The sequence below is a fragment of the Drosophila erecta genome, unplaced genomic scaffold (genome assembly GCF_003286155.1).
Source record: "Drosophila erecta strain 14021-0224.00,06,07 unplaced genomic scaffold, DereRS2 tig00000000-arrow-pilon, whole genome shotgun sequence".
NCBI classification, from domain to species: Eukaryota; Metazoa; Arthropoda; class Insecta; order Diptera; family Drosophilidae; genus Drosophila; species Drosophila erecta.
The window spans coordinates 25,626,995-25,639,741 of NW_020825194.1; positions in this window are offsets into that span (position 1 = coordinate 25,626,995).

Consider the following 12,747-nt stretch of genomic DNA (forward strand, 5'->3'; position numbering starts at 1 on the left):
CCTGGATAAATTTTATCAGCCACCCCCGTTGAACACCCCTAACATATCGATAGTCCTGACATATGTGTGCATGTGCGAATGCTACCCTTACCCCATCCACTGGCATCCGCATCCGCTGGCAGATTCCATTGTTCCACAAAATTTATGGCGTTTTTCAGTTTGACAGAAGAGACTGCAGTTCGCATCGCTCCGATGAATGTGATTGCTATATTGCCAGTGAGTGTGGGCCTCCTTTCTGGTTTTAGAGTAAGCTTTACCATAAGGGTGTAGAGCGGGGTATACTATCCGACTACTTATATTAAAAGTGGAAAGAAACTGAAAACAGCTTCCCAAAAAATCAAATGCTCTTGAGACCGCATCATGTAAAAAAACATTTGAACTCGAATAATTAATATAATGTTGAGGGCTACTGTTTTTGACAGTTTTTTTTACTTGGGCGTAGCTCCGAAAGGATTAATTGTTTGAATATGTTTCATAAACCAGGCCTAAAAGAGTAGACCAATTTATGTAACTAACTTATATTGAATGGTTTTTTTTATTGCAATTAAATAAAGGATTTTAACTTTTTCGTCTTCAACCGTTAAGATTTCACAAATTCCTCTGTCAAGATTAACCCAAAGCCAACACATGGCCATATAATATTTCGCGCACCCGGTTCTCCAAGGAAATGCTACGGCCTCATGTCCAGGACCCGGGCAACTTTAATTGAGTTGTAAGGCCCACATGCGAGTGTCCGACCACAACACACCCCATCGCAAGTCCGCACCCAAACCCAACACATAATGCGAGTCCTGAGCTGGCCAAGAACTCGTGCGTTTTTATTGTCGAATTAATAAATTACCTTGACAGTGAATCGGGACCATCCCATTGTGCCCGACTAGCTGCATGTCCCTTCTCCCTTATATCCTTTGGAGTTCGATCCCCTCTCCGATTCCGACCATCCTTCCTGCCGTTCCTTCGCTGACGGCGTTGCACATTTTTGGCACTTCCACGGGGGTTACCACCCATCTATAGAGCTACATTGCCGGCGGTTCGGTGGGTCGGTCCGGCAGACTTCTGATAAATGCACGGGAAGGTGAAACAGGCACGCGCCTGGAGGAGGCCAATGTGTTAATTCCCAGCCCTCAGAGATATTTTGGCTGCTGTTGCAGTCAATCGCATCGTTATTTTCCATCGAAGCAGCATTATCAGCTGCCGTGGGCCTTTCGATTCCAAAGTGACCAACATCATTAGGAAACTAAACTGCCAAAAGTTGTATTATTAGCCATCCACAAATATTATTTATTACTTAGTTGTCACCATACATAAATTTATGCACATTAGTATATTTAGAAGCTTCTGAAACACCTATCGAAAAATAATTCAAATCATTTTAGCATTTTTATTAGTTTAAAAGGGTTAAGCAAGTTCGTCATGTGTCTTGTTTACCCAGATAATAGAGCATTGTCTTTTCAATTGGCGTTCCTGTTGCTTGCAGCACATTGATACTTGAAGCTTCAAAAGCTTCTTAAAAATGCCACCTGCCTACTGTGGCAAAACTGGCTTCTTTAATACATCCCAAAATTCCGTACTATGTTTACTACAGAAAATGGAGTATTTTTTTTATTGGCCTATTATAAGCTTCGAAAGCTTCTTAAAAATGGCCCAATAGAGCACCTGCCAACGGCGGCAAATCTGGCTTGTTTAATACATCCAACAATTCCGTAGTATGTCTTGTTTAAACAGATAATGGAGTATCTTTTTCTATTGGCCTATCGATTGTCGATCCTGCTGCTGGCAGCACATTAATATTTGAAACTTCAAAAGCTATTAGAAGTGGGCCAACTGTGGGGCATTACATAAGAAATCCCAATAGGCTACTCCAGTGTCAGTTGGTCTCGGGATTTGTTTGTTTTCCCAGCTTGAGGAAAGCTACAATGATCACATGCTGGGGCCAGTTTCCTTTGAAGATCTCCTCCTGGGGGCTTTTCTCATTATATACCAAATGCCACAAGAGTGGGGAAGGGGTGATAAAAACAATCGAGTATATCGCACTCATTATCAGAGTGAACCATGCGACGACCCGCTGGGTATAAAATAGTAAAGGCCGAGAAAAATTATCAACAAACAAAACAAACAACTCGAGATTGGTGTAAATTCCCCATACTATTCCGATACACCGTCTATATATAGTATCAGCGTCAATCGGTCTAAGGTGGGTTCGCGGATCCCAGCGTGAGGTTTACTTTGGCTTGGATCGCAGGCAATCAATTTGATTGCCTCAATCGGCGGTTAATTAGTAGCGATGCTCGAGAATTATTCAAAATTTCGTTTGCGTTATGGGATTTGTTTGAGTTAACAATCAAACTGCACGCAGTTCGGATCGAGTCGTTAGGTCTGCGCTGGGGAAATCATCTTGATGAATTTGCCAGATGTCTAGATAAATGAAGTAATCTCCAGCTTCTAAACTGCACTTAAGACTGAAGAGAAAGCTGGACAGCATGCAATTCTTGGTGACCTTCAATCGGAGGCCCACCGATGACTCCTCCGGAGGTCAGCTCAATGGGTGGATATAGCGATTCGTCCTTGGATCGGCACCAATCAAAGTCAAGGATGCTGAGGTGCTGTGCTGCTTTTGAGATTTCCTCAATGTTTTGTGCAAATATTTTCCCAATGCGTCACGCGTTGTCCGTGTCCTTGGCTTCTGTTCGAGCTCTTGTGCGTCCTGCATATCCTTGAAATGACGGCGATGTCTTGAGCACTGTTGTGTTGACATCGAAGACATTAGGATCTGGCTGTAATTGCTTCTGTCACACTTATTCCAATTGTCCTGCCGCTTTTCAATAGCGATGATGACCCCGTAAGCTGAATGAAATGGGAATTGTTCATCGCAATGGTACTGTTTACGGCCCCTAAATATACATTTCGAATCGTTCAAATCTCAGCTTGGACCTCGTTAACACCTTCAGTGACAGACGCCCCAACTGAGCTGAAAGATTGATGGCTCTTTGAAAAATGTCAGAATGTAGTCACTATATTGTATTAACTATATGAACTATATTGCTACTTATAGGGATACCTGGTGTTGTAATTTTTAATGCAGGCTTAAAGGTCCGAACATTATAATATATTCAAAAGTGTATTTAAAATATGCACAGCAAAATATGACACGAACAAAAAATCATAAAATGCACAAACCTTTCTTTCTATGTATATTAATGTTGTAGTCTATAATTTAACTACACTTTTCCGGCAACTTGTAATAACTAAGATGGGGCACAAGCAAACCATTTTTTAGCTTGTTGGCAGATATGTCCCGCAGCTATTCGGCATCGTGGGACATCAACAGCTAATAAGGACAAAGGCCATTAACAATGATCAGAACGGAGGTCTCCGGGGAGTTCGACGTAGGCTGTCAATGCGATTCCGCTGACGAGTCGTACGCCGGGGAATCGAAGTCGCGCGCGCTGCTCGGAATTCGGCGAATTCGCTGATGGCATTGGATGGTCTCAGTTTGAATCTAAGAGCGCATTCCGAGGTGAGGAACTAAACTGAACTGGACAGGAGAGCGGAGGAAGGAGGAAGGTGGAAGGAGGAAGGGGGCCCCCTGCGGCCTGTTTTATAGTTTTATGACGTGCCAATAATATTTCCGCCTTGGAAACCAATTGCGCTGCTCGTCGGCGAAGGATACGCGGGCAATTAAGACGCTTAAGGACCCATGACACGGTGCATTTACTATCCATAAACATACGACTCAAGTCGGTCCAAGTCGAGTCGCGCGAGCCTCGTCCTCGATTTAGCCAAGCACCTCCAGTGCCGTCCTTCGACAGAACATCACTCTAATGCGAGACACACGCGTCTTCCTTTCCCAGGTAGGCCTTGATTCGTCCGTGGAAATCGGAGAAATCAGAGGTGGAAATGCCTGGTTCGTGGGCGGGGGCGGTGGAAGGGATTTTCGCTCTGTTTACCCAAAACAGACTTTCCTTCAGCCAACGCCCCCGTCTCGCAAGGAATTGAGCTGTAATGACAGTAATGGGTTCGAAAAGTATTAAGATGCTAGGGAGCTAGAGTGCAAACGTAAAAGGCTTTTCGCCTGGATTAAAATAAATAATAACAGTTTAATATTATTATTCTTGAATATAATTATATTATAAATTATATACGAGTACATAAATATTTTAAAAATATATATAAATATAAATGAAGTAGGAAGAAAGAAAATCACAACAATTAAAAACACCGAATTATTGTGTTAAGCAACAAAGAACTCAGAACACCAGATTTCTGTTCCTTATTTAGTGGGAGTGCGATTTTTTTAATATATTTATATTATATATATTTATGTATAATAAATCAATATATATATTTATAACAAATCAATAAAAAATCAATAAAATAAATCAATAAAACCAATGTTTTATTTATTCATCCGGTTATCCAACGCTTAGCATAGGTAGAATTTGTTAATAATATGTCAAAAACAGAAATCTAAATTGATACAATATACAGTTGTAAAAAACTTGTTAAATACAGAACCCATGGTAAAAAATGTATTTTTTTTTTAAATAATTATTATTTTACTTACATTCTAACTCATTCCTGAATATATACAAATCATTGTCTAATCAGTACGAATCCATTCGCGAAGCATATTTTCAATTTCCCGATTTCCAAATCCACAACACATATTCAAAAAATCGTTCACAACATAGAATTGCTTAAATTCGCGGAAACTTTCACCATTTTTAGGTCATAAAAACGAAAGACTTGCCCGAAAACATGTAACGAAAAATGTGTGGCGTAAATTAGGTCAGTTTTTAGGAAACATTCCAAAACAATGCAGAATGGTAATTTAAATTAGAGCAAACGGCGACGCCCAAAACCTTTTGAGAACGCCGGAATTGTCTCCTAATCCACGGCTTTGCAAGATCGTTGTGAAATATTGTGTAAGAGGTGAAGGTGACGTTTTATTGACTGCCTTCCCGGCTCGTGGGCGGTACCGGGGTGAGGGCAGGAACAATGCCCACAGGACAATGCTAACTAGAGCAGTTCCCAGTTAAACAAATATTTACCTCTATTATGCAAGCCCATTCGTTGCATAGACTTGCATAACCCGGCGCGTCCTTGGGCTGGCTTAATTCGCAGGATACGCGCAGATCCCGAGGAACCTGACCCTGCTACAGTTTTCAGTTTTGAGGCTACCAAAGGAGGCCTACTATGGTAAGAAAGTCGAGCAGAACTCCTACGACCGAAGGCAGCCTCAATAAAGTTTTATTAGGACCTCCGGTCGTAAAGCGATAAAATCATAAATTCGTGTAAAAACTTTTGTGCGTCGCGCATTTTAAATGGAAAACGAGGCCAGGGCCTGAGAACGAGGCCAGGATCAAGAGGAATCCTGGAGACACTACGGCAAAAAATTGTGTCGCGACCCAAAAAAATGCTCGATTTTTTTAACAATGACCAAAATGCGCGAAACACAAAGATGAATTCGGTCTAAAACGTTTTTACAACGCGTCGTTTTTTTTATTGTCCAGCGTATTCCAGTTCCCATTTTTTCCCTCCGAGCGAACAGAGAATTTCTCGAAACCAAACTAGAACTGAGGCACATTTTTTGTGTGCTTTATTTTTTCTAGTTCACGGGAGTATTTTACAACGATTTTTAGCGGAACTGACTTTATGGCAGTCAAGGACGGGTCTCTGGGCCAGGTTCCAGACATCAGTGTAAATTGTCACAATTTTTTGTAGCAGTTCCGGCGAAGACTTCCACAATGGCCTCAAACGGCGTAGATAACTTGACTACCTTAGGAAGATAATGGAAGTACAGCTAAGGACAGTCAACACCCGATGGGAGGCCTAAATTAGATGTAGAGCAAAACATAATGACCGGGCAATTTTAATACAACATGTTGATTCGAAAATCAAGTCAAGTATTAATTTGTTTATCCTAAGTACTGGGAGTACTGATTAAACATTTCCAATAAATACACCCGTTACTCATCGAGGAAAAGGGTGTAGCAGATTCGTTGAAAACTATGTAACAGTTTCCGACATCCCAAAATATATCTACATGTATTTTCTTGATCAAGATTACTAGCCCAGATGATCTGGCTATATGCGTCCGTCTGTCTGTCCGTATGATTGCTGTGATTTCGGGAACTATAAAATCTATAAATTTGTTATTAAGCATAACATAATATCAATAATTATTATAAGACCAATACATTTAAAAGCCTCGACAAGACTGCTGAATGCAGTATTTTAGTAATATTTTAATGTAATTTTAGAAAATGCAATTTAAAGTATTTTTTAACTGCTCAGCGAGTGTGTTATGAGTACATTCTTTATTAAATATTCTTTAGGCATTAGGAACTTACAACAAATATATGTAAAATAAATTTACAATTATCTGCATTTATCGAAACGTTATAGATATTAAATATAATATTTTCTTTAAACAATCACTTAGAGGTAATCCGACCGAAAACAGGCCTTAAGAACATCTAAAGAACATAGTCGAGGGAAAGCAGCCGCATAGTAGCATTGGTGGTTGTTACAATAAAACTGAAAAAGTGCTTAAACTTTTTCAACTTTCTGATGGCAAGATAAGTATTGCTATCATTATGTGTTACCAGGCTTTTGTTGCTGCACATTCGGGTCTCGGCAAAATGTGGCTGCAATTAAAAACTGTTACGCCTCATGCTAATCAGCCCGGGAAATTTCTGAAGGAGATGGGTGAAACGAAGGCCAATCCCTTCACCAGTGAGGCAGCCAACCAGCCAACTCCGACTCCGAATTCAACTCCAACCTCGAACGAGAAATATGCCAGAGACTGGCAAAGAAAGAAATTATTATTTCAGTTTTAATTGCTTTTTTCATACTTTCGAAATTTTCAGCGCCAGGCCGGATAGCCCGTCTTATTCCCTTCAGCCCCTTATTTCTGCGATTTTGCATGTTTGGGCCACATCTTTCACAACCAACAACTGTTTACAAGAAATTCAATTATGACTTTTAATAACCGACAGCTCGGGTCAAAAAGAGTGATTAGCTCGGAATGGTGGCAAATTGCATGTGACGCTCAGCGGCTGCAAAAGAATACGTGAAATGATATTTGCACAAGGGCGGTGCAGATACGATCGTTAAATGGGTTGCTATGGGGCTGTCCGAGATCCCACCTTTCGTGCTGATTTCAGGAATTATTGAGTCTAGTTTTGCAAAGAAGCTCACTTAGCTTCGTATTTTCCAAGAAACCATAACCAAACCGTTTATATACCATTTCTAAAGGCAGTGGTGAAGGAATATGGTATAGTTAATTGCAAAAGAATTTAAGTAAAAAATTTCTTTGTGGTATGTTTTTCCTTTTATGTTGATTCAGATATGAACCAATTTAAAATAAATCCGTTTTCCGTTTAAGTATTTAATTTATTATTATTATTTTATTATATAAGTATCATTTGTAGCTTGTAAGATGTACTGCAATAAAAAGAAAAAACCCACTATTTGTACAATGTGTTTAAAACTTTCGCTTCGAAAACGTAATGTTCCGAATTAAAACGTGAGCTCTACCCCCATTGACCCATATTGAGTTCGTATTGCATCAGTCTACTGAGTGAGCCAAGGTGTCTCCCTGCTTGATTTTATGGGCTATATGAGTGCTGGGTCATTAATTTTGATCATGCCCAAATATGTGTCAGTCAGTCAGTGAGCGAATCGCACACAGAATTTTCATTTTCAGACACACTCAAATTCTTCTCCTGCATGTACTTAAATAAGACAAGGCGCCCACCTCCCCGCCTCGCACATTTTGCCCCATGAAAACCCTAATTCTGAGCAGTGGAGTCAATGGTCTCAACTCCACGGCAATGGAGGTGGAAAACTTCGTTGGGTTTTCCTGCACATGTGTCGGCGGGTGCGGAGGAATTTTCTAATTTATTTTTAGCGTCGGTTCAAGGCTTTTCGTGTTTTGTGTGCTTCACGTTTCAAGTTCGCCAAAGCAAATTGTTAATGGAAATTCACGCGTTCGGAATTATTGATTTTTCTGCTGACGCGTCGGAGGCTGGCTGTAAACTTTCTCCATTGACATTCGAATTGTCCAAATTTGACATGAATGGGACGATTAATGGCCAAGGTCGGTGTTCGATTTGACAGCTCAAAAGGGGAGTTCCGACCCCCTTAAAACATTTGAATATGTTTTGGATTGGCATTTGTTTCAAATTTTTATCGTACTTTAATGGTTATGCCAGGAAAATTGTACGTACTTCACTACTGAATAGCGGCATCTGTGAACAGATGAAATCTAGAAGCAATGCAAGGATAATATTCTTCCAGTTGGATCGGTGAGCATAGAGTTTATAGTTCAGCTGATTAGAACAAATAATTCTTTACATTCTACAAATAGTTTTTTCCAAACTACATGTATTCGCCTGCCCTGGACACAAACCCACCCCCATCCTATAGCAGGATGCACTGCTTGCAGCGGTCCTTACAGCAACACTGTTTCAGATACATTGCAGCACATGTTGCAAATGCAATGTACAGTTGCAATGCTTTGCAACATTTTTAATATATTCTTAAAAAATGTGTATGTAACTTAGTTTTCAAAAATTTTATTGTTGAAATGGCTCCAAAATTTTCGATATTATATTCTGTAAGCAAATAGCTTCACATCGACATCCTGTTGCGGCAGAAATTTATATCCACCCATTACACGACAATGAATAATATGATTTAATGATATTGAAATAATTTAAAATATAAGATTTAATTAAAACAAAATAAATGCTAAAGTCGTATTCCCCGACTATCATATACCCGTTACTCAGCTAGTGGAAGGGCGAACAAGAAATTTCTTCATTTTCTGGAATATCTATAGAAATTACGTAAAAATATCAAAACATTTTTCCGAAGTGGCAGTTTTCAGAAGGCATGGCAGTTTTGGTCGATTTGTGGGCGTAGTTGGCGTAGCAGGAAGACTTTTGGCAAATCGATAGGAATTTACAAAACTAATACAAAAATGAAAAAATATCAAAACAAAGTGTAGACGTGGCTGTGTCTATGTCCCTGTAACCTTCATTCCTAATCTTTACTTTCTAGCTTCTAAAGTTCCTGCGATATCGACGTTCATACGGACAGACAGACAGACTGACAGACGAATGGACAGACGGACATGGCCAGATCGACTCGACTATTGATCCTGATCTGTAATATATATACTTTATATGGTCGGAAACGTTTCCAATGCCTGTTACATACTTTACCCAAGTATACCCTTTTACTCTACGATCACAAATTTGTCTGTTTACAGTATTAATTATTTGTAAAAATTAATTTGTAATAGTAATAGATATAAATATAAAGACATTAAACCATTAAAAAACATGGAAGAAGCAGCACCTTTTCGTTCAAATCATTTACGCAGTTCAGCCGAAGATGAAGTATCTTAAAACCGTGACGAAAGTGACTCATTTGCTAATTCCGAACTCTGCTGCAATCCTTATTTCCCTTTAATGTGGCCTTGATGAGGTGGACTAATTAAAGCGACGCTGATTAGCGGCGGCAGGAGGCCAGAAGTAGAGCAGAAGGACACAATAGAGACACATGTAGCTTAACCCTGCGAACAAGTGAACGCCCGCATTGTTCACACGCATAGTGTGGGCGAAGAACGATGAAGCTAGGGAACTGCAATAGAAGGATTCCGTTGGCGGCGCGCCGCAGGACGATAATGAACACAAATGAGCCTCGGCTTCGAAATCCGAATTCGAATCGGGCGAAAGGAGTTTCGGCTAAGAAATTGGCAAGCATTTGCTAAAAACTACAACTGGAACATGTTGAACAATGCCAAGAACCTGTTAGAAGGACACTCAGCTAAAAGTTCGACCTTGGAGCAGTATTTCAAGAGCAGGCAGTCGGGAATTTTTTCTGACTATGTATCTTTTGTTGCGATCTGATTGATTGCTGTCAGGATTTTAGCTGGGAACGAATCCTAGGGGCTGCTTGAGAATGAGCAGCTGCATTTCATCCCTTGCCGGCCATTTTAAATATTTCACTTCTTAGTTTGCACTTTAAGGATTCTTTAAAGTTACTTGTAGGTTCGTGGCAACTTTCGCCGCTGTCCTGGAGAATTAATCATTGCACAAGTTCCTAGCTTGTGGCTAAGGACATGCGCAACAATCCTCGCCTCCTTCCCCGAGTCCCGTTCTCCCAATTTTCCCCCTCCGAAAATCATCTCGTCCTGCAACAGCTGCGGCCAAAGCGAGAGCAATATACAGTTAAAGCTTTTCCCACTGCGGAAAAAGCTTGGTTATCTGGCTGGCTGGCAATGTGTCCTGATGTTCCTTGTATATGTATTTTGGGGGATGTGTGTATGCGAATAAAAATTCAATCAAAATGGCGTTTGCACAGCGTTGAATGCTGTATTATTTGCTGTTTTTTGTTGATTTATTTATGCATTCCCAAAACGGCTCGAAAATATTCAAAATGGAATCTTTAAAGGTGTGATTTAATGCTTTAGGACTTCCATTATTTACATACATTATATTTATGTTATATATATATACTCGTACATAAGTTTATGTAACGTTATGAAGTAGATTGCATTGAAAAATATTTTTATGAAATTAAAAGAAATATATTCTCATACAGTCTCGCGAAAGCTAATAACTCATAATGGCAAGCTGTTGAATGTGTATTACATTCAATACATTTTGGTATTACAACCTTAACAATATTTAGAGGACTTTCATAGTTTGTCATGAGGAGGAAATGTTCATATAGAGTAAAATGTAAGGCCCAAGTTACGCGCCACTTAACACGACAGAATTGATTGGTAAGTGCACCGCATAAAAAAATTACATAACACATTTTAAAATATGCAGGTACAGATCACATAGTCATATCTCGTGCCTTACTGCTCCTTTCGTGTGTACCAGCACCTCCTGCCCTGGCTCATCGCTTAAGCTCAGCTGTTGTCTCCTCCTAATGACCTCCAAGGCCCTTCTCTGCAAAACCACTCACCCAGTATCAAGACCAAGAAGTCCTCCCCCACCCCAAGCAACTTGGCCAGCCATCTTGTTCAACTAAGTAGCTCGTCTGACAGCTGAGCAACGTTTGTCATAATCAAATGTGAATGGACTGACACTGACGCAGGGACTCTGGAGACCGAGGACTGAAAACTGGTAGCTGCCAAAAAGCAGAGAGAGGAAATTAATTTAAATTGGCCTTTAATGTAAATGCATCTCTCAATGCATCGCCAACTGCAGTTGGTTCTGTAAGAGTTCGGTGCGCTCCAGATACAGCTTATATCCCGACTAACACCGACTTGTGTTTGCCCCCAAATGGAGGGTATTTATCAACTACTCGTAGACCCGGACTACCCATCCCCAACCAATTTCGAGAACCTCCATTTCCATTACGGATGCGTGAAGAACTCAAATGGCAAGGTATTAACGAATTGTCGTGAGTTTGGTTCGGGGAGGGGTATTCATTTTTCTTGGATCGTTTAATTGGAAACTGTTGCTGTTGCATTTCCGTTGATGCACTGAGACAAAATTATAATTACATTGATTCAAGCTTTTTTAATTATTCACACACAGAACACCAAATAAAATAAAGTATCGTAGAGGAAACCTGAAAATGTTTCTTTTAGTAAATACTTGCATGATTGGAAAAATAAAAATGAAAAAACCGCCTGTTACAAAGTATGATTTAAAGATGTTACATTAAAATTTAACATTGCTTTTTAAGAATTTATAAGAGTGACTTTTAAAAGTTACAAAGGGGTTTTTCCTATGTTCAGATTTAATTTAAAAATTCCTACTTCGCGTTACGCGCTATTTTCTTTGACTAAAAACAAACTACAAACGCTGCTGATTGTTTCATATTAAAAATTGAGCGAGTGTGTGCGAGGGGCAACATTTACAATCGGAGGCAACATGCAAGCGATGATGAAAAATCGCCTGCAACATGTTGGATGCTGCTGGGGACCCTCCATGGATCTAGAATGGAATGGGATCCGAGAGGATGGTATGGTATGCTATGGGTTGGGATACGAATATCTGGCTCTGACTGCCCGCTGGCATCGCCAACATCAACTCCAATTACAGAAGTACACGCAGGCGTCTCTTTTATGATTTCTTTTTTTAGTTTTTCATTTATTTTCCATCTTTTGTTTTTTCTTTATTCTTTTATATGCTTTGCAGATGATATGCGGGCTAACTAAAAAGAGCTGACATGTGTGTTTGAAAACGAACACATGTTCTATCACAAGAACAAAACGAATTGTTTCATAAACCTGGGCTTTAAACTCCAAAAATGAATTTATATGAATATAAAAAATGAATTTATTTTTGAATAAGATTATATACATAAAAATCTTGCATCGCCGATTTAAGTTTCTGGACTTGAAAAGGATTTATAGCACGGTATCACTTAAAATAACTCTAACTTCCTTATATAACATTTTATAAGTGCGTTTCAATTAAACGCATTAAAGTTATTACTAGTTAAGTTTACTTTTATTGAATACACTTACTAGAAATACCTAGGCACTGCTCACAATTTTATAAAACAACCTTTTGCTTTTCCTTATCTATTACGTATGACCTAAGCTATTTATGTGTTGATGCATTAAGGTAAGTATGAGGTTACGAAACACAAACATTTGATTCAAAAAAAAAGAGTTCAAAACAATAATCTCATTCAATATCTTTATTGGGTGTGTCTTCACCAGCAACTCGTTTTTATGATAAAAATAGCTAATCAATCTTTAAAAAC